The sequence below is a fragment of the Aythya marila genome (assembly GCF_965140915.1).
Source record: "Aythya marila genome assembly, chromosome: Z".
Lineage (NCBI taxonomy): Eukaryota > Metazoa > Chordata > Aves > Anseriformes > Anatidae > Aythya > Aythya marila.
Genome location: NC_139080.1, coordinates 37666468 through 37688593, shown reverse-complemented (window position 1 = coordinate 37688593; position 22126 = coordinate 37666468). Strand labels below are relative to the sequence as shown.

Sequence of the window (22126 nt, the reverse complement as noted above, 5' to 3'; positions counted from 1 at the left end):
CTTATGTTATGTTCCTGGCAACTGTAAACTTCAAGAACGGTTTGAAGATTTCTCAACAAAAAAACTGGTTAGTTAAGCACAAGAGCATGTTAAAAATTGTGCCAAACAAGAGAGGAGTTAATTGACAAGCAAAAAATAGGATGAACACCTTTTCATGTAAAATCTTCCTTAGAAAATATGACTAATTATTCATACTCCATACATACAACTTTGATTTGGCAAAATTATAATTGGAATTTATGATCTAACATATTTTATTATTTTTCCATATTTTACTTATTCAGATTATGGTGTGAGCAAGTATAAAATTCTTCCCTAGATAAGATATCACAGAAGTCATTAAGATCAGCAAGTTCCTTAGTCAGATATTTTCTGGGTCCATTAATACTGTAGCATGAAGTGACGTCAATTGAATTCCATTTTTATTTGGTCTGTGTGATAAGCTATGAGATAAGGTTTCAATAGGAAATGTGGAAAAACTTCATATGCACCTCCATGTATAGAGTTTTACTCCTTGGTTAACTGGTCAGCGCTGGCTGCTGCTTCTGTGGAAGTCAGCAGAACCACAGAACCATGAATGTTAATTAAACAGGTTGTTTTTTGGAAAATGTCTGAAATTTTTGCTTTTTTTATTTTTTTTTCTTTTTGTGTGTGTGTGAGAGAGAGAGAGAGAGAGAGATCATGTTTGTGGTATGTTTGCGGTGAATAGCTTTGAAAAAGGTAAAGGAAAGGTAAAGGAAAAAAAAAATAATCCCTTTCTCCTACACCTTTTCTGAGTCCCCCTCTTCAGATATAACTATGTGTTAAATATGGAAACAACATCATGCTGAGCAGATAACTGTTTCCCAGGGAATCCCTGCTTTCCACCGGGCAGTAAACATGACTGAAACTAATGGATTAGGAAGGTGCTGGATTTTAAATTATAAAGAACAGGATTATTCTTTGTGGCATATGAGTAGATACAAGAGATACCTTGTGCTTACTTTGAGCTAAAAATGTTTAGGTGCAACACCTAATATAAAGAGTAAAAGAAATACTTGTCCCACTTGAAGTATCATGCTCTGTGCTTACAGATCTCAAGCTGTGATGAAGTAGAAAGGCACACAGGCATTAGATGGACTGTTTCCTGAGATTGCCACAATGCCCAGAGAAAGAAGAGTGTGGGTTGTTCCTCCCCAGCTGCTTGTGCCACAGGCATGGCCACACTGCAGCAGCTCCTCTAGAAGGCAGACACCCCATTGCCCCAGGTCATTTTCAATATTCCTTGGATACCTCTAGCCTCCCAACCCAGCTAAATGCTGCGAACCCCACGTCCTTTTCTCTGAAAAATGATGTCCTCATTAGGACCAGTCAAGGTGCTTCCTACTCAAACCTCTGTAAAAGGTTTGCTATTTGTCTGACTTAGAGGAGGGGAGGGGGAGATAGCAACCCTGTCTGACCCCTCAGTGATTATAAGCACCCCATAACTTCAGTGAGTGATTGTAAGGGGAGGAGATTGACAGCACAACCTAACAGTTTGGGGTTTCTTCATTCTAAAGCCACTGAAATATAATTTTCCCCCCTCAATTTTGGAATTTAGGAGCAATCTAGGAGACTGCTAAATAAACCAGCAAGCGTGGGAACCAGAGCCACTGCTGAAGTTTAATCATATTCACATGAGAGCTCATCGGAACCTGGCAACTTGCCACCATACATCTGCTCTTTTATTTTATTCATCTTTTTCCATATCCTCAGGTTTGTCAAAGATTAATAAAAGCTACCCAGACCTGATGTGTACTCTTCCTCTGTTCATAAAAACACTGTATACACCAATAAAAATAAAATGTGGGGGAAAAAAAAAAAAAAGAGAGAGAGAAAGAAGGGAAAAAAAATATTCCAATTTAAAAGCTTATTCCAATTTCCTTTCCTTCCTTAAAATGGCCCTGAAAACCCATCTGTTACGGGAAGCACTCCACCTGTGAGCAGATGCTTCCCTGGTTTGTGCTTTTGTGCTTTATTCGCTTGTGTACCTTAAATTGGAAATTTTGGGCACCAGGTCTGCTAAACACTTTATTGGAGATGGCAGTGTTAACACTAATAGCACCACTAGTACTTTCTTGTTCTGTGTCAGAGAGAAGTTAGTAACATGCTGTAAGCTGCCAAATACTCTGCTCCACCATGCTTCTCATAAAGTGACTTTGCAGCAATCAAATTGCAGCAATCATGCTCCTGTAAGAACAGCAGCGACCAGCAGTCATGGCACCAGTGATGCTAATGACAGTATCTGAAGGTTCTCCCCCCCATCTTTTTTTTTTTTTTTTTTTCCTGTAACAGAAAGCAGCAGGAATTAATTTGACAGCTTCTCACTGAGCAGTTTCTGGGTAAGTTGTCCCCACAGTTTACTCAGACAGGGTAATGGCATAATAGCACTGCTTTGCTCAACACAGGAGGTAGCTTAGTAATTAGAAAACAGGAAAAAAGAGTCACAAGGGACTAAGTCCTGCACTTGTTAAAGTAAAAGGAAAACCCTGCTGGCTTTAATGGAGGAGGATAAAGGCTGTGGAATGCAACCTATAACTCTGAAACAAATTCATTGCTAATAGGCATCCAGCTGTTTCTCCTCAGACCTGCATGCTTATTATATATCAGAATTATTTTCAACAATGAGTAGTTATGATAAGTGGCAGGGGAAAATGTCAAGCCTTTTACTTGGACCGTAATGGTGGAGTTTTTTGGAGATCAGGAACACTTGTTACCAAAACCTCTATGATTTTCCAGCACTTTGGTTACAACTTTGGTCATGGCATCATCTAGTGACATGTTTTGCCTTCTCTGATTGTGCTTCCTGTGGCACATAAGGAAAGGAAGAGTCAACCTGAGATGGCAAGAATTAACAGAGAATATCCAATGTTCAAATCCAATAAATTGTTAAATCCATTATCTTAAACAATAAAGCAATACTGTATCACTGTGTGAAACAGATTCCCAAGGGACATACTGAAAGTAATATCCTGTGTGTAGGAAGTGGGTGCAGAGGTTGTTAGTTGTTTACGAGTCAGAGGTATTATTCCAGCCATCTAATCAGATTTCCCATTAGACAGGCCAAGCAATTTCACTCTGTGATGACTACAGTAAATTCTTAATTACAGTGACACCACAGACTATTCATTGTAGTTGCAAAACACCTTGCAACAGCAAGACACCTCTCTGCTGAGCAACTAAGGAAGCTGTAGCAATCACTTATTTTTCATAAACCTGTTAAGAATAGTACCTGATTCCCAAAAAGCTATTTAACCTTTGGATGATGACTGCTTCGGACAACAGGCCATTTCCACTCCAAGAGAGAGGGATAACTGTGCATCACATTCTTGGAGGGAGGTATAAACTGTAAGGATTACAACTGCTTTGCAGATTGCAGGCCAGCTGGGTCATCCTTTGGTAAATCCTAACACAGTCTACCTGTTTCTGTCGTGCCACAGGCTCTCCGTTACCTCAGCACTGCTGACAGAATGGCAGTGCTATTTGGGAAGCATGCTTTGCTGGAATTACACTGATCCCCCACTGTAAACATCAAGGTAAAAGTACAAATGCATGTCCCCTGTGTTTCTTGCAGACATAAATGTCTTCTGCTTATCTTGTTAGCCATGAAAGCCTCATGTCTCCAGAGGCAGTATCAGCCTGGGCTCAGCACAGTGATGGTTTGCCCCCACTACAGCTGGGGTTTGGGCTGATGAGCAGCCCTCTGCATCCCCCAGCAGAGAGAGGCTGCAGCTAGCACTCCACTGCAGCCACTTTAGAAATCCTGGCTGCACCTAGTCACAGTCCAAAGCTTCTACATCAGCCTTGGTCCCAGCAAGAACAATCTTCTCATCATGCACAAAGTGTGGCATCCTCATGTCTCCCATCCCTCACTTCCCCTGCGGACCTGTCCCTAGCCTCTTTGTAGAGAGCCACATAACACAAACCTGCTGTGGGATTTTGTGCTGGCTGTGCATGTGCAGAGAACACCCATTGCTCTGCTCATGGAGCTTCAGTGTACACCACGCAGAACTTCCCGTGCAGTTTATCCCTATAATTTACTGTACAAATTTCATTCTTACACACTTGGGGACCCATGGAAAATAATAATAACAAATCTGTCACCTCAGGCACAGAGAAAAATGAAATGAATCCCTGTCCTAAAAATTGCCATCCTTCCCTCTCTTAAACATCTGCACCAGTAGCACGACTAAAAGGTTTGCTTCCAGTAGCAGAACAGGGGCTGGGTGGGCTACGTAGTGGGCTGCCCACAGGAGCAGTGCTGAGGCAGGTGGAAGTCTGTGGTGGGTGCATGAGAGGATCTGGTGGCCATGCTGTGTCTCTGCAGAGGACCAACAGACCAGCAGCACTTGGGAGCATAGGTGCAGCATCATGGTGTTTGCAGTCACCCACGTGGTGCTCTCACTGTCCAGGGAACTCTGCATTAGGCAACACTACAGAACCACCACCTTCATAACCCAGGTGTTGCTCAAGGGCCTGCGGTAACTAATTACAGCGCATTTTGACCTTTAACTGGATTTTTAAGAAGCACATTTAGAAATCAAGAAGTTCACACCTTACCACACAGCACTGAGCTTGGTGGTTTTATAAGTAGTCCCTTCTACCTCCAGGTAACCAGGCTACATGAGTGCTATTCCAGAAATGTTGACTACAAGTATATTAATACTTTCAAATTATCTAAAACTATGTCACCCTGCCAGTAGGGCAGCCTCTGCTGGTAAATTGCACCTGATGACTGGGATAACAGAGTCTGGTTCTTTTGTAGAGGACATTAAATTATACTAATATTAGGAGTAACAGTGGATTTTTCTTCTCCTCATTTCACAGCTATATTTCCTGTCCATGTCAGAAATATGCTCTCCTCTCTGCCAAAGCTTTGCTCTGACAGCAAGTTGCTATTCTCTGTTGTGACATTCAGTACCTTGCTTATTAATATATGACAACTGTGAATTTTATTGTTAAATGTGGTAGACAGAATATTTCAGGAACATTATGATATGTATCAGTTAGTAAACTTATTCCATGGCGATTGTATTTGTTGAGCATCTTGGAAATGTAACATGGCCTTGGATGCTTCTGAAATTTGTACCCAAGACCAGGGGGAAAGAGAAAAAAAAATGGGGAAAGGGGAGAGGAGGAATAAGAAGCACAAGCTTTGGGTTTCTCAAAGCTCACTTTGTTTTCATAACTCTGTTCAGGTAGTTCTCTTCAGACATGCTAGATTGCCTTCTAGGTACTCCCATGCACCCATGAAAAGAAGGATGGATGTAAAGACCACCTCATTCAAACAAGCGATTTTCACAACCATCTTCCATGCAGTTTACAGCCCCAAAAGCAGGAAGGGAAAAGACACAAGATACAGCCTAGAGTTGTTTCCTTGGATACCAAGATACTGTGACTTACAAGCTCTATCACTAAAACTATGATAATTTTAGCTTCTTTCAACCCCCTTCACATGCTTCTCTAAATGGCAAACTTGAGATCATGTATTTATCTTAATGTGTGACAGTGAAATACCACTCTGACTAAAAGGGCATAAGTTTGAGATGAGTTAATTTTGGTGCTATTGATAAGCAGAGGGAGGAATACATTTTCTGAGGTTATGTCCTCAGATGTAAATACATAATTTCTCTCTACTCCACTGGGAGTGCCATGAGCATATAAAATATGAAAATCTTGCTTTCCTAACAAATCACTCTCAAAATCATTTGTTTTGGCTTGTATGTTAGCCAGAGAGTCTGAAAGTTTACATGATACCGTAAAATGCGTAACACATCTGAAAACAAGACTCAGGGCTGCACATCCAAGCCATTAAGAGCAACTGCCACCTAAGCAACAAAAAAATGTGTATCTTAATAAATAAATAAATAAATAAATAAGTACATAAAAGTATGGAAAAACCCTCTTTGATATCCTTCCAATGGTTTAGCAGAGAAATAGATTTGTTTTATCAGAGAAACAGATAGGCTTTTGAATTACTTCCTCTATTTTTAAACTTTGTTTGAAATTTTTCAATGGCATTATAAAGAGTGCACTTCTTTGCCTGCAAGGTCTGACTTTGGGATTTAGGTGCATTCCCCTGCTGTCCAAATGCAACTGGAATGAAATTCACACTGTACTACAGAGCACACAGCAAAAGCAGTATCAAAGACTCTGGCTAATAATATAATTGTATAACTTTTAAATGTAGACAGGTTTCAAAATGAGTCAAGATACAAGTTTACATGTACAAGATGAGTAGTTTCAAGCCTTAAATCAGATTGCTGACAGCAATCGTTCCAGCCTTTCTAGTTCATTTTAATTTTCTTAATTTATTTGCATATATATCTACTGCATCTGTCCTATGAAAGGCCTGGACATTTAGAAATAAAGATTTGTGGTTTGCTTTGTTTTGTTTTTCCTTTGTCATGCTAATTTAAACTTAATAATAATACCTGCCAAGCAGTGGAGATATGAAATAGTTGGCTGAAATCTTTCCTCCTTCTCTGCATTTGAGGAGTTGTGGGATAGATGCACTACACCAAGGATGGCAAGTGCAAAGATATGCTGTTTCTGCTTTTATTTTTCCCTGTTAATGTATCATTTTCTTTCTATTTCTCAGTCTGTTCTAATTCCATTCTCACTTTATATAACACTGTTTTTGTCTTATTTATTTGCCTACCCCCCACCCAATAAATTTCCATTTTGTCTATAACACAGTTGTATCTAATATTCATGGCAAGTATCACAAACTGTGGGTTAACAATAGAATAGGGTATAACTGACACTCAGACAAATGGCTGCTCTCATTCTATTTTAAATAACACCATGAAAAATTCTTCCATTTTCACACTTTTTCTAAGATGACAAAGCAGCAATAAAAGATCAAAGGAAAAGAAGCAAAAATGTGTACACATTCCAAAAAAATGCCTAAGGGATTTGCTTTTTGAAAGATTTTCCATATGTGAGTGAGCTTTTAAGTTGTCCTATGACAAGATTTCCTTCTGTCTATTTCATATAACACTCTAGCAGACAGGTGAGAGAGCATACAACAGGGAACTGGGCTTCCTGCAGAACAACAGGTTGGCCTGAGCTCACTTATTTTGGTACTTTGAAGTGTCAAAAGATTTAACTGTCTGCTTTGAGTCAGACACTTAATGAAGGTAGGATGTGCTCCATCTTTCTTCCCAAGTGATTATTAAGGCAATTTGTGCAGTTGAGGACCTGGCAAAAAGCTTGTTGGGAAGGAGACTGCTAAGGATATTCACTCAGAGCCTTTTTTTTTCTTTTTTTTTTGGCAGCTTTGGTAGTATAGTTGTGTACATTGAAAAAATGCTCATTGGTTCTTTAGTATTTTCTTTAAAAACAGACAATGCATTTAGCCTGAAAAGAAACCAACATTCTGCAAGAACAGTGGCTGCATCTAGTAAGTTCTTGGCATGTTTTCTGCTTGCTGTGTGTGGACTGTCATTTCTGCACTCTGTGAAGGTAATATAGGGATGATGTTGTTTCTGTACTTCCTAACTATATTCATACTTCTGTATACTCTGGGTGCTCAGATGAAGGTTGTGTCTTGAAAACTGTGCTACTGGTGACAAATTATTTAGAAAAAGCAGTTGCAAGCATTATTCTCCTTCATATGTGCAGCCTAGGGCTTCATAACTACAATTTAATCAATGTGAATATTTCCCCAAACTAAAGACTATAGCATTGTCTGCATACTTTCTCAGCGCTTTCTCAGTGCTATGTGTGTACTGATATAGTTTTCTGTATGTGCTCTTTTCTTAACCTAATTGTAAAAAAAGTCTTTCCTTCCAACATGCACACATCATGTGAAATTCCCTTGACCTCATTCCTCTTAATTCCAATGATCAGAAATCTTGGGAATTAATGAGGTCATAGGGTTAGTAATGGGACAGAATTTCTTTCTAGGTCAGTAGTTCAAATTCATTCATAAATAAATGACAGCTTTTGGCTACTGCATGAATGGGTGCTAGCCACCCTGATTCTGGTTCTTGTTGTAGAGATACTGTATGACAGACTCCTCGTCCTTTGCCCAGTCTAAAAGTTTGATTCATTTAACATAGTCCTTAAATCCTCAGTGGTCATGCCGCTAAGATAGAACAATACTGGTACATGATGCTCTGACTATCAGAGCATAAATAGATCATTTTTTCCTGAATAGATAAAAAGTTCTACCTATGACTGTTTGCATAAAGCCAGCAGGTACTTTCAGTTCTAAAAAACAAATAGTAACAACTCTGGCCTACCATATTTCTGAAATTTTATCAAATGGAAACTTACTGAGTACTTAGATTGCAATCTTGTAAATTCAGCCCTCAAAGACTTGTTTGATGACTAATGTCTCTCACAAAAGATGTCTGGGGAATGGAAGAAAATACATGTACAGACTGTAGTAATCAGTGCCCTTATTTCTGTATTCAAGACATACAACTGTGACAAATTCTGTAATAAGGCTATATAAGGTTTTGCATTTGAGCCTCTGGTTTGTCTTAAAGATACATAAAACCACATGCAGGGTGCTCAGCTACCAACCAGGAAAAAAAAAAAAAAAGAAATTGATCATAGCTTATATTTGCTTCATTTATGTTATTATTTTAGTAGCTTCAGAGAACTTTTTTGGGTTTTGTTTTGTTTATTCATTTGTTTTGACCCTCTGAATATAATTTAGGATTTTTGCTATCAATTCCAACAGCATCTTGACCCAAACCTTAAGGTCCTGAATGGGCTCTCTCCCAGGAGAATAAGAAATTTTCCAATTTCTCAAATCTGACTTTTTTTTTTTAATATGTTATTTCTGGTTTTGAGCATATGCTGCAGCACATAACATTGTTCCAGCCCTTAGACATTTGCCAAAAAAAAATGGAAAACACGGGTTTTGTTGAGCCAGGGTCTAAAAGAATTTGTCAGTGTGCCAAATATGAACTGTCACCAAAAAGGTTCCATCCACCAAATTGCTGACTCAAAATATGTTAGATTACACTGTGGGTACACTAAAATAATGTTTTTATTTAACATGGTGATGCAATTCAAATACAGTTAACAAGGGTAGTTTACAAATGATAACAGGAATTTCACAATCACTGTGAAAGTGAAATAACTTCTAACAAGGTCAAAACAACGATCTAAAGCACTTAAGCCATTGCTTACTTCAGCAATTGCTTTTGAAACGCAAGTGCTCATTAATAAAACTTTATGACAGTACTCTGACTCTGGGTATTGTTTTTCAGTTAATGGTAACGTTTATTTATGGTAAGGTTTTATTGAATTATTTTGCTAAAGGACTACCATAAAAATATTTAAGGAATGATTGTGTTTAATCAAATAAATTTCTTAAACATGTTTCTTGGAGGATACTAACAGGTTAAATATTTACTACCTAGGTTCATATTAGCAAGAATTACAGGTACTTTGTGATAATTTTCTATAACTTACCTTTAACGTTTTCATTTGTCATGGGAATGAATATCATCCTAATGACAGCAGACATGAAGTCATCAGGGCAACGAGGTCAGTGTTATCTTGAGAAATGTAAATTTAAATTATAATTTGGAATAATCTGAAAATATTATAAAACAAAACAAAACAAAACTTTGGGTTTTGAAGTACACTGTAGTAAGTTTGTAGACCACAGTCAAGACTAAATTCCTGTTGTTTTTGTCACTAAAGAGCTGAGAGTAAAACACCTCGTCCCTTCCCTGATATACCCGACTTAGTACTAAATGGTTAGTAACTTAAGGGTAATTTATAAATGTGGAATTTAAATACATAGTAACACTGAAATAAAAGCATTAAATGAACTTCTAACTTTGTTAGGGAAAAAAAATAATTAAAAAAAAAAAAAAAAAAAAAAAGAGACAGAGAAACAAAAGCTCCAACACAAAAAGCAATACTGAAGAACCTAACATAATGTTAAGCACATCCCCAAAGGTTAAATGATGAGTTTGTATTCACTGATCCATTTGAATAAACACAGAACAAAAGGGTGATTGTACAGCGAAAACAAAAAAATTTAGTGAGATCTTGGTATATACATACTACAACAGATTTAGCAATCCTATATATGGAAAGCTGCATGCTGTTCAGCTTCAGATCATGACCCTTCAAGTAACAATTCATGGCAGGGGCTCTTTGCCTTTGGGAAGAACAGGCATGCTACACTTCTGCCACTTGAGTTTGCAGCTGTCTGTGCAAGGAATTCCTCTGTTTGCATGAATTCTTGCTTTCACATGGTGCCTGGCATTGAGCAATGGGGAATTTTAGGACATGTGCTATATGTCTTATGTTAGGTGGAAGTTGGTGAGCTCTACTTAATAGTAAGAGTAATTAGTATGTTGACTTCTGGTTGTTAGTTTAAGTGAGAAAGTGAAATATTGACAGGAAGTGTTTCTAAGTGCAACATTTAAAGAAGGGAGTCACTATGAACAAATCCCTGGCTAGCTCCCATTTTACTGTTGATTCTAGCTCCACCCAGAAAGCCAACACGGTTTATGAAGTTTTAGTAAAATAAGTATACTTGCACACCTTTAACTAGAGAAGAGAACTCTCTCTAGAGAACTCTGAAGAGGAATAGGCAAAAGCTGAGGGAAACCACAATACCCAGCTTTGAGAGACTGTATTTCCTCAAACTAAAACTAAACCTGAAATATTTACTGTTAAAAATTCCCTGCAAGGACAACATGAGGAGAAAAAAGGAATCAATTGAAAAAGAAAATAATGAAAAATAATAATGAAAAAAAAAAAAACATTAAGAAGAGGAAGACAAAAAAAAAGAATGAAAATGGAATTCACTGCAAAAACTTAAATACTAATGAATAATACAATAATAAAATAATAATAATAAAACACAATTATATATGTTTAACACGGTTTTATGTACACCTCTGTAAGTATTTCTAATAAAAATTAAGTGTCAAGGGCTGTGTATGTGTGATTAGGATTGTGGTTTTGCTTCAAGACTTCCATTTGCAGCAACCACAAAGATTAATCTGTTTTCTGTTTCATAAAAGCAGTTTCATTTAAAAGAGAAACTTCAAGAGTCTGTAGGCATAAGTGGTGAGAAGTTCAACATTATTTCACTGAACACAGGTAGTATATTCACTGTGGTTTATCCAAGCAAATGGTTGGAGAGTGTACCCCTCTGATGGATGAGAAGGGCGAACTGGTAATGACAGACATAGAGAAGGCTGAGGTACTCAAAAACTTCTTTGCCTCAGTCTTCACTGACAGTAAGGCTTCCCCAGTCTTTCATTTCCCTCAGCTCATAGATGGAGGCTGGGGGAGCAAAGGCCCTTATGCTGTAAGCAAAGAGACAGTTCGAGACCACCTTATGAAACTAAACAAGCACAAGTCTATGGGGCCTGCATCCCAGGGTCCTGAAGGAATTGGCGGATGTAGTTGCCAAGCCTCTCTCCATCATATTTGAAAAGTCATAGCAGTCAAACTAAGTCCTGGTGACTGGAAAAAGGGAAACATCACTCCCATTTTTTAAAAGGGTAGAAAGGAGGACCCAGGGGACTACAGACCAGTGAGCCTTACCTCTGTGCTTGGCAAGATCATGGAACAGATCTCTTGGAAGAAATGTTGAGGCACATGGAAGACAAAGAGATGATCCAAGACAGCCAGCATAGCTTCACAAAGCTAAAACATGCCTGACCAATCTGGTGGCTTTCTACAGTGGAGTGACTGCATCAGTTGACAAAGGAAGACCAACTGATGACATCTACCTGGATTTCTGCAAGGCCTTTGACACGATCCCACATGACATCCTGGTCTCCAGACTGGCAGTTGGCTTGCAGACCACACCCTGCCAGTGGTAGTCGTTGGCTCTATGTCCAAGTGGAGGCTGGTGATGAGTGGTGTCCCTCAGGGGTCTGTTCTGGTACCAGTACTGTTTAATATCTTTATCAATGACACACATAGTGGGATTGAGTGCACCCTCAGCAAGTTTGCAGATGACACCAAACTGAGTGGTGTGGTTGATACCAAAGAAGGATGAAATGCCATTCAAAGGGCCCTGGACAAGCTTGAGAACTGTGCCCTAGTGAGGTTCAACGAGTCCAAGTGCCTGACTGCATGAAGTTTAACAAGGCCAAGCGCCGGGTCCTGCACCTGGGGCGCAACAACCCCAAGCAGAGCTACAGGCTGGGAGATGAGTGGTTGGAGAGCTGCCAGGCAGAGAAGGACCTGGGAGTGATGGTTGATAGTCGGCTGAATATGAGCCAGCAGTGTGCTCAGGTGGCCAAGAAGGCCAACAGCATCCTGGCTTGTATAAGAAACAGTGTGGCCAGCAGGGCTAGGGAGGTGATTGTCCCCCTGTACTCAGCTCTGGTGAGGCCGCACCTCGAGTACTGTGTTCAGTTTTGGGCCCCTCGCTACAAGAAGGACATCGAGGTGCTTGAGCGGGTGCAGAGAAGGGCGACAAAGCTGGTGAGGGGCCTGGAGAACAAGTCCTACGAGGAGCGGCTGAGGGAGCTGGGCTTGTTCAGCCTGGAGAAGAGGAGGCTCAGGGGTGACCTTATTGTTCTCTACAGGTACCTCAGAGGAGGCTGTAGTGAGGTGGGGGTTGGCCTGTTCTCCCACGTGCCTGGTGACAGGACGAGGGGGAATGGGCTAAAGTTGAGACAGGGGAGTTTTAGGTTGGATATTAGGAAGAACTTCTTTACCAAAAGGGTTGTTAGGCATTGGAACAGGCTGCCCAGGGAAGTGGTGGAGTCACCATCCCTGGAAGTCTTTAAAAGACGTTTAGATGTAGAGCTTAGGGATATGGTTTAGTGGGGACTGTTAGTGTTAGGTCAGAGGTTGGACTCTATGATCTTGAGGTCTCTTCCAACCTAGAAATTCTGTGATTTTGTGAAGTGAAAGGTGCTGTACTTGGGTCGGGGCAATCCCAGACATGAGCACAGACTGGGAGAAAAGCTCACTGAGAGCACCCCTGCGGAGAACAACTTGGGGGTTCTGGCAGACAAAAAGCTCAACATGAACCAGCAGTGCGTGCTTGCAGCCCAGAAGGCCAGCTGCATCCTGGACTGCATCAAAAGAGGAGTGGCCAGCTGGTGGAGGGAGGGTGTTGTGCCCCTCTTCTCTGCCTTTGTGAGGTCTCACTTGGAGTATTGTGTCTAGGACTGGAGCCCCCAGCACAAGAAGGGTGTTGATCTGTTTGAGCAGCTCCAGTGTTGTTCAACTTGTTCATCAGTGATGTGGATGATGTAACAGAGTGCACCCTCAGCAAGTTTGCTGATGACACAAAGCTGGCAGGAGTGGCTGATACCCCACAGGGCTGTGCTGCCATTCAGAGGGAGCTAGACAGGCTGGAGGGCTGGGCTGAGATGAACCTCATGAAGTTCAACAAGGGCAAGTGCAGAGTCCCGCACCTAAGGAGGAATAACCACAAGCACCAGAAGATGCTGGGGGGTGACCTGCATGAGGGCAGCTCTGCAGAGAGGGACCTGGTGGACAGCAGGCTGACTATGAGACAGCAATGTGTCCTTGTGGCCAAGAAGGCCAACAGTATTCTGGGGTGCGTTCGGAAGAGTGTTGCCAGCAGGTCAAGGGAGGTGATCCTCCCCCTCTACTCAGTCCTGGTGAGGCCACACCTGGAGTACTGTGTCCAGTTCTGTGATTCTGTGATTCAGTTCTGGGCTCCCCAGTAAAAGAACGACATGAAGCTCCTGGAGCGAGTTCAGAGGAGGGCTACTAAAATGATTAGAGGACTGGAGCACATGTCATATGAGGACAGGCTGAAAGAACTGGGCCTGTTTAGACTGAAAAAGAGAACACTGAGGGGAGACCTCATCAATGTATCTAAATATCAGAGGGGAAGGTGTTGAAAGGATGGAGCTGGTCTCTTTTCAGATGTGCCCAGTGACAGGACAAGAGGCAACGGGCACAAACTGAAGCACAGGATGTTCTGGCTGAATATGAGGGGGCACTTCTTTATAGTGAGGGTGGCAGAGCACTGGAATAGGTTGCCCAGAGAAGCTGTGGAATCTTCATCACTGGAGATATTCAAAACCCACCTGGATGCCATCCTGTGCAATGTGCTCTAGGTGAACCTGCTTGGAAGGGGGGTTGGACTAAATGATCTTTAGAGGTCCCTTCCAAACTCAGCCATTGTGTAATTCTGTGATTCAGAGGAGGGCCACAAAGATCAAGGGGCTGGAGCACCTCTCCTACAAAGAAATGCTGAGAGAGCTGGGGTTGTTCAGCCTACAGAAGAGAAGGCTCCAGGGTGACCTAGTCGTGACCTTTCAGTACTTAAATGGGACTTATAAAAAGATGGAGAGTGACTTTTTGCTCAATCAGATAATGACAGGATAAGCAGGAATAGATTTAAACTAAAAGAGGGGAGATTTAGATTAGAAATTAGAAGCAAATTCTTCACTCAGAGAGTGATAAGGCACTGGAACAGGTTGCCCAGAGAGGTTGTGGATACCCCATCCCTGGAAGTGTTCAAGACTAGGTTAGATGAGGCCCTGAGTAATATGATATAGAATCACAGAATCACACAGTAGGTGGCTTCCCTGCCTATGGCAGAGGGGTTGGAATGGTTGATCTTTGAGGTCCCTTCCAACCCAAGCCATTCTATGATGCTATGATTCTGTGATAAACCAGGCTCTGTGCTGAGATAATGTCTGCAATTTAAGTGTACTTCTCTCCTTTTCTGTCCACTTTTGACTTCAGTCCAAATAGAAAAGGCTATCTTTAAAATCATTCACAGACATAAATTCTAGCAAGTCTAGGCTTTTGCAACATAATCCTCTCTAGCCCAGTAGCAAAGTCTTGGCAGATCTTGATCATGCAAGATTACTATTATTAATAAGTCTCAAGTATTTGATCATAATGACAACTGTATTCCTCAGGGGCAGCTATAAACACTGTTTGAAACATTCCTGCAAGCCCATGCAGGGGGATTCATCTTCTTTCCATGAGAAGCCCATACCAAGTTTGTGGGGCTGTATAAACAGACCAGAAGTCAACCATATGGAACAGCTTTGCTCATCATACATTAGAATGAAGCAGAAAATGGTCTTTTCATTGTTACCAGCCACTTTGTTAGGAAAGAATTTCTGGGGTAAAAAAACCTTGCCCTGCGCTAGCATGAGTACCTCAGCTATAAGGGGGTTGAGGCTGTAGGTTAATTAACAAGAAATAATGAATGGAAAGGTAAAAAACTTAATGCACCCCCCTCCCCCCCAAAAAAAAAATAAATTACTTACTATAACCAATTCAATTGCAAGTAAGAGCTTATTTTAATTTTGTGTAGGTTAAGAAAGCTAGGCACCTTATGCATACATATAGGTTAAAGAAACAGATTTTCTGTTCTGTTTCAAGTTTATTTTAAATGACTGTCTCTTATTGCCCTGGTTTCTATTTACTCCTAATCAAGTAACACACATAAAATGCACAGCTTTTCTTTTATAATGCATAAAGAAAAACCCAAATGAAAATTGGAAAACACATGCACTAACAAGAATATGAGCCCATTGCTTTTTCTCTTCCAACTCTGCAATAGATGTAAGAGATGCTGGTTCCTTAAGACCCAGGTGTTTTTAAGTCAAAGGCATCAGCTCTTACAGACATGCACACCTATTCCCTATAAAGCTTTCCTGTTTCTTCAGGAAAGAGGAAACCCATTCTTCAAAGTCATCTACTTGTAAAAACCAGGGAAACCAGGTTAGAAACTTTCTCCACATCTCCATGCAATCTTAAAACAACTACTTGGTTTTGGTGTCAACGTTGGACCTAAATCATACCTGAATACTGATATGCAGTGATAGATAGAAGAGAAGCTCAGCACAGATGTTGAGGCAGAAATGATGCCATTATCTATAGTAAAAGTAGTGGATTAAAGATACATTTTTATCTCAGCATAATCCTATATAGTGTTCTCAGGAGATATCCTATCCAGAAGTATGTGAAATGTTAGCAGGTATGTCATACATGCAACTCAGGAGCTCAGTAACACAGATGAATAATCAACAGCTCATTGATGACCTCTACTCAGAGACATCGTTTCTTCAGCACAGTGTCTCGTTACCTTTCACCATGTTCTTGTTCAGATATCAAGATCCGAATGCAGAGAGCTATCTGAGGGACACAGCCCTTGTAAAAACCTTTGAAGGATCATGACAGATGTGTTTCTTTGCAATTTAAAGTATTCCAGGTACCCTGTTTCACTGAGTGGAGTCACAAGAAGATTCAGACATTCTGGCAGAAACTCTCCTGAATATGTTGAATTTTAAGGGTGGATGAGAAGAAGGAACACTGAACAAGCTTGTTTTGTGTGTTCCTGCTTTTGTTTGTTCTCTGTTATGCTCATTATTTTGTTCTTGTGTGTGTGTTTGTGTCTCTCTGTCTGTGTGTGACTGGAGACAATTACTAATACTTTTTTTCAGCATTTTCCACTAATAGAAAATTCACAGTATTGCTTGCTTACTCATGTCAGGTTTAGAAGAAGCTTGTTAAGTATACAGAACATTTGCTTGATTGCTCACACATAGACTAATGCAGCACTTTGTGCGGTGTTACAAAATCACAGTCTGCCTGATTATCACCATTTGGAGACAGTGCTGGAAGACATTGCTCTTGGAACCCTAGCTGTGTAACTATGTTAGTATGGCCCTTTGTCTGGGCTAATAAAGTTGCTAATGTGACTCTATCATATCTGGTGCCAGAGTTTGCTTTCGGATATTTGCATAGCACCATACTGTGTCATATAGGTCATAGGAGCTAGCCTTAGCAGAAGAAAAGTATTTACCAGCATTTGCTTTTCCATATGATTGTATTATAGAATAATAGAAAGTGAAGTATGTTGGAGCTCTGTTTCTGTGCAATTATAAATTATAAAAGAATGTGAATGGAAAATATGCATAGGCTAGATTTCTACCTCCATCCAGTATAGAAGGCGTCTCAGAATTCAGAGCTCCTATTTAGTTCTAAGCCATGTTTTCTTGACCTGCTCCTAGCTACTCATAATCCGCACTTTCAAAGTATTTCTGAAGTGTATTCACATAAAACTTGAATGCAACTGTTTGCACATGCAAATCCAGATGCAGTTTCTTGTTTTGAAACATTAAGATATCACCCTGATGTGAGTAAGGCACTTCTGAAAATACTTAGAAACTGAATTTTCTCCTCTGCACTGATATACTTGAGCACAGCTCTACACCCATGTCCATAGCACCTCAAGATCAAGAGTTTATCAGCGAAATAGCACCTGAAACATAGAAAATGCATTGCACCTCATGGCTGAAGTCCTTGACACCAATTCTGAATATATTTTTCTCTGAAGTTGAGATACTCTTTAAAGCAAAAAGCATAAAACTGCACTGAAAAAAAAATGTAAGAACAAATAGTTCATTATCAGAGAGAGTAGAATCCTAAATATGAGAGAAGGCATCTCTCAGTGTGGAAGATGGCACATGGGCATTAGCTTTCCCTGACAGACGATCTTTTTCAAACAGTCAAAATAAACAGAGATTTATACTCTGCCATCAGAGACACCTGAGGCATGCACTCATACAAGAGTATACTTAGATTCTGTATCTCAAAGAGAAGATATAGGTCTATAAAGGAGAAAGCCACAGAGAGCAGTAGGAGACAGCATGGTGCATGGTACAGGCTGGTACCCGCATTATTTGTTCTGTGTAACTACTGCTTTGTTAGAATATAAAGGTGCAAACTTATAACAGTTTGTGTTCAAATTAATTTTTCATTTGTCAGGTTGCTTCACACTTGAAGTAGGATTTTTATAACCCAATAACATAGACTATTGTAAATTAATGAATGTGTCATTACTGAACACATAAAATCTTTATTTATGCAATCTCAGTTTGAATCTGCAGGATCTTTAAAAGGTTGAATTCAAATAATCCCTTCACCTAAAATCACATATATTCATTAATTTCAGTGTTATTTTAAAAAGCATGAAACCAGAACACTAGTGAATAAAAAAGCTTAGACATTTACTCTAGTATTTTATTAATTTATTCCCCTTCACTGAAGATTATATTCAGTTTGCATCTATATTCCCTGAACAGTAAAATCCACATGAAAAGAAAATACTGTTTTGGATTTTCTCCATGACTTTTCTTCCTAGGGATTCAACCACTTGAGACACATTTTCCAAACTTGGGAAACAGAATCAATGTCACCTGGTTTTTGACAGCTAGGAGAGCTCTGTTTTCAAGTGCACATGTGGCAAAATGACATCTAATCAACGAATGCCAGGACTTTGAATGTTTTCTGTTTGGCAGTGCTTGCATTTTGAATCACACAGATGCTTCTTCCCCTTTCACTTTTTAAAAAGTTCTTACAACTCTTTTCTCTTATACACGTTTTCCCCTATGGACTTGGCCTAGTGTATATGGTTGTCTCCAAAAAGTAGTAAAACAATGGCCAACACTCAGCCTGGAAGTCCTGTCTACGTGTTGTCAACACCTCATACACATAGTCTGCAGCCTCATAGAAAGACCAAAGAAACCCAGCTTGTAGCAGAATGGCTCACTAACAAGGACAAAGGTAAGGATATGCAGATGGCTAAGAGGAGAGAGTCTTAGATGAAAAATCCCCCGAAAAATGAATTTATTTGAAAGCTTGTCTGGATTACAGAAAGTGATTCAAGCAGGAGTTAGTTTCCTATAGCATTAGGTCCATAAAAGTGTGCTTGTTCTACTCAGAATAATAGTTTCAATGGTACAAATATCAATGGTTTCTTCTAAGGAAGGCATAAAGATGACTGATTTGTCAACCTGTAGACAGATGCTGTCTGAGTTGCAGTGGCTCATATAAATACCTGTATGAGGAACTCTCATTTCTAGAGCACAGTTGACTGCTTAGTTCTGCTCAGTTACCTCAGTTGTTCCTGTAGCATCAAAACAATTAGGAAAACAAGCAATTAGTTCTTAGCTACCAAAGACTTCTGCTCTTCTGAAGGCAATTCATGAGCAAACTAGGTAATTCTTACTGCACAAGGTCTGCTTTTGTAAAAGTATTAATGGGCCTCTGATAAGGCCTTCTCTCCAGCTGTCTCCAGTGTACAAAAATTCAGGCTTAAAGCTGACAAGCTGGTATGCCAGAGCTCACATCTCCTTGGTAGTGTATAAGTATGTAAGAAGTTATTGATATCTGCAGTTACCAGACAGAATGGAGGAAACACCCTTGAATGCTTAGACAAATAAAAAAGACTGATAAATTTTAATTTCCTGGAAAGTGCATCCTTAATGAACATGCTTAGTGTTATTTTAATATATAGTCCTTGCAATTATTTTCATAAACTGATCAGATCAGTATAATTGGAAAATAGTGTTGTTTTCTTTAAATATAACCTTTGCAGAATCTTCAAAGATATAGCAGGAGAGAAACATGGTAGAGGGAAGAAAATTGCTTATTTTAATAGAGAAGAAATAGATGTCTTTGTAGTTCTATACATTTATAGGAGAAGGAAAACAAACAAACAAACAAACCTTTTCCAAATTAACATATCATGGAATTGTCAGTCTTGAAGCACTTTGCGTTTTAACCCCCATATAGATCACAATCTGAATGAAAGCTTTTGATGCAAAACAATTTGTTACCCATTGCTTCTCAGAAGGGCCCAAGCTGCCCATTACTAAATTCTCATATTTCAAGGCATCTTTTCTTAGCTTCTTTTTTCTGAATGTTGAGAGGAAAATCTTTCTCTCTGTGACTTTTCTTCACAAATTAGTCTATGGTTACTGGGTATGGAATGCCAAAAGGAACTTATAAATGAAGTTACTAACATGGGCCTAAAACCATATCTGTGCATGGTGCTTGTCTGAAGGAGTCTGAGCCATCTGTGTGAGTTTATGCTAGATCATCACTCTGCACAATACTTTTGATCTAGAACTATGAATATTAAAAGTGACTAGTGTGTTGTCAATACACATCTTCAGTCATCCATTTACAAAACAAAATAATGGTATTTCTCTTATCTCAGGTATTTTGCAGAAGAAATAAATAAACTGTGACATGCTTTAATATTTCAAAGCCATAAGTCCTCTACAAAAATATCACCATCAATACCATCCAAATGTGATTGTATGATTAAGAAAAATGTTCTGGGCTACCATGTATGGTTGCAGATTTTCTGCAGCTACCTAGCTAGCTTACATAAGGTAAGCAGCATAATGTTGCATATACTGTAAGCACAGAACTTGGTGCAGGGCAATATGCTGAAATTAGAACTGCAGACCACTGGATCATAAGGAGCTCTTTACTACCATAGCTGGTGGCAACCCGTAACAAGGCTGATTTTTGTATACCTGTGCAGAATTCTACACTCAGACCCCAGGGCACTTAGCCACCACCCTGGCAGTGTGAGAAGAACACGGTCGTTGCCATTCATAACTTGTCATTTACTGATGGTTTTTGTACATAATATAACACTGTGACTGGGTACACACACAGATGGAGAAAAACATTCACATACCTCTTTGGTTCAGCCCCAAGCAGTAAGAAGGAAGAAAGTCCCTCCTACATTAAGATGTCTTCTTGCATGAAGAGGAGTTAGGACTTCTGTCTGCTTTTTTTTTTTGGGCTTGGGTCTTCTTGTTTCCTGTTCTCCATATATAACCAGTGTTGCTGCTGAATGCAGTCCACCTTAAAGACCAGATGGAAATTTTGAGAGGCCCTGACAGTATTAGATTATTCACCCTTAGTCTTCCAAATACTCATATCACCACAAGCTAGTCAAGTGCTGCAGATTTTGCATACATTAAGAAAGTGTCATTCACTCCGAAAGCTCAGAGCTGAGCCAGATGGCACATCTGACTGCGGTGTCTATGAGCCACCGTGCTACTTGTGTGAAAAGTAGAAAATGAAGCATCAGGGAATGAGACTACCAGAAACCTCTCTTGCTGCTCTTACTTAGAGAAGCCGTTGTCATCTAATTGGTGTGAATATTGGATGTTGATTTGAGTAAACATACAAGGTAATTGCTCTGTTATCATTCGTTATAAATACCATAGCAGATAAAAACCAGAGTGAAGTAAGAATCATGAGCAAAATGGAAGTAGCACCTTGAAATGCTGTGATTTTTTTCTTCAATGTGCACACATACAATAGTTCCTTCTGCAGTTGGAATTCAATGCACATGAGTCAGCCTATCCGATATCAGTAATTACAGCTATAAATGCACAGCTATTACGCATTCAGCTTGTGTAGCTTGGGAGTAGTCTACTCTACCAGGAATTGAAAGGTCCTAAGCAGATGCTAAGGCTTTGTTGCCATCCTTGACCAGTAGGAAGGAAAGCCAGCCATCAGAAATGCTTCCCTGAAAGCAGCAGTGTTAAGGCCGTGGTCATCCCAATACTGTTGTTTGTGCGTTCATTCTCCCAGCCTTCTTTTCACATCCTTTCATCTACACTGATTAAACACGATCTACACATTTACAGCCTTCCTGACCATCCTCCTCACGTATGCAGCTGTCAGGCCTGCAAAATATAAATGTGGCAAGTACATGATGCCGTGGGGATCAACAACCTGGACTTCTATCACCCTGTAGGATGACTTTGTAGTAACTTTTCTGGTGCAGTCCCACTCGGGGTGCACAGGCTCCGTGGTGGCCTGCCCTAAAGCAGCGTTAGGTGCGAGGCAGAACTCCGGGACAGGCAAGCAGCCGGAGAACGATGTCAGGACCGCGAGCACTGCTGAACCCACCAGCTTTTCACCCCAGCCTGAGAGGCTTGGCCCCAGACGGCAGGCCGGCCCGCAGGAGCGTTGTGCCTGCACCCTGCAGCAGGACACCCCCTTCCCTCGGCCTCATCCCCGGCATGGAGGTGCCACGCAGCCCTGCCGGGCCGCTCACAGCCGCTGCCCCACACCTCGCCACGCCGCCCCGCGGCGCCTCCTGCAGCCGGGGCTCGAGGGGCGGCCGGGGAGGGCGCTCCGCCCGCCCTCGGGGCGCCGGGCGAGCAGCGGGCGGCCCGTCCATGCCGCCCCGGCCCCCGGCGGCGGAGCGGGCGGGAGGAGCCGGCCCGCGGGCGGGGCCGGGGCCTGTGCCGGTGCCCGTTGCCGGTGCCGTTGCCGGTGCCGTGCCCGCCGCCCGCCGCCGTGCACCGGAGCTGGAGGTGAGGGCGCTGCGGGG

General features: G+C 40.8%; 1 protein-coding gene and 1 long non-coding RNA gene across 4 annotated transcripts in view; one reads left to right on the top strand and one right to left on the bottom strand.

The window, feature by feature from the left end:
- The window catches only part of LOC309889889, a 28900-nt gene that overhangs the window by 6171 nt on the left and 603 nt on the right, over positions 1–22126 (bottom strand). The window contains exons 2-4 of the long non-coding RNA XR_014319332.1: positions 20471–20640; positions 18815–18883; positions 9454–9539 (exon numbers count right to left, since the gene is read on the bottom strand). This is a non-coding gene — a long non-coding RNA (uncharacterized lncRNA). The remainder of the gene's footprint in view (positions 1–9453; positions 9540–18814; positions 18884–20470; positions 20641–22126) is intronic.
- Positions 21945–22126, top strand: part of PIP5K1B (phosphatidylinositol-4-phosphate 5-kinase type 1 beta) — a 109611-nt gene continuing 109429 nt past the window's right edge. For all 3 annotated transcript variants that reach the window (XM_082783067.1, XM_082783070.1, XM_082783068.1), the window contains exon 1: positions 21945–22109. The gene's annotated coding sequence lies outside the window, so the exon portion shown is untranslated. The remainder of the gene's footprint in view (positions 22110–22126) is intronic.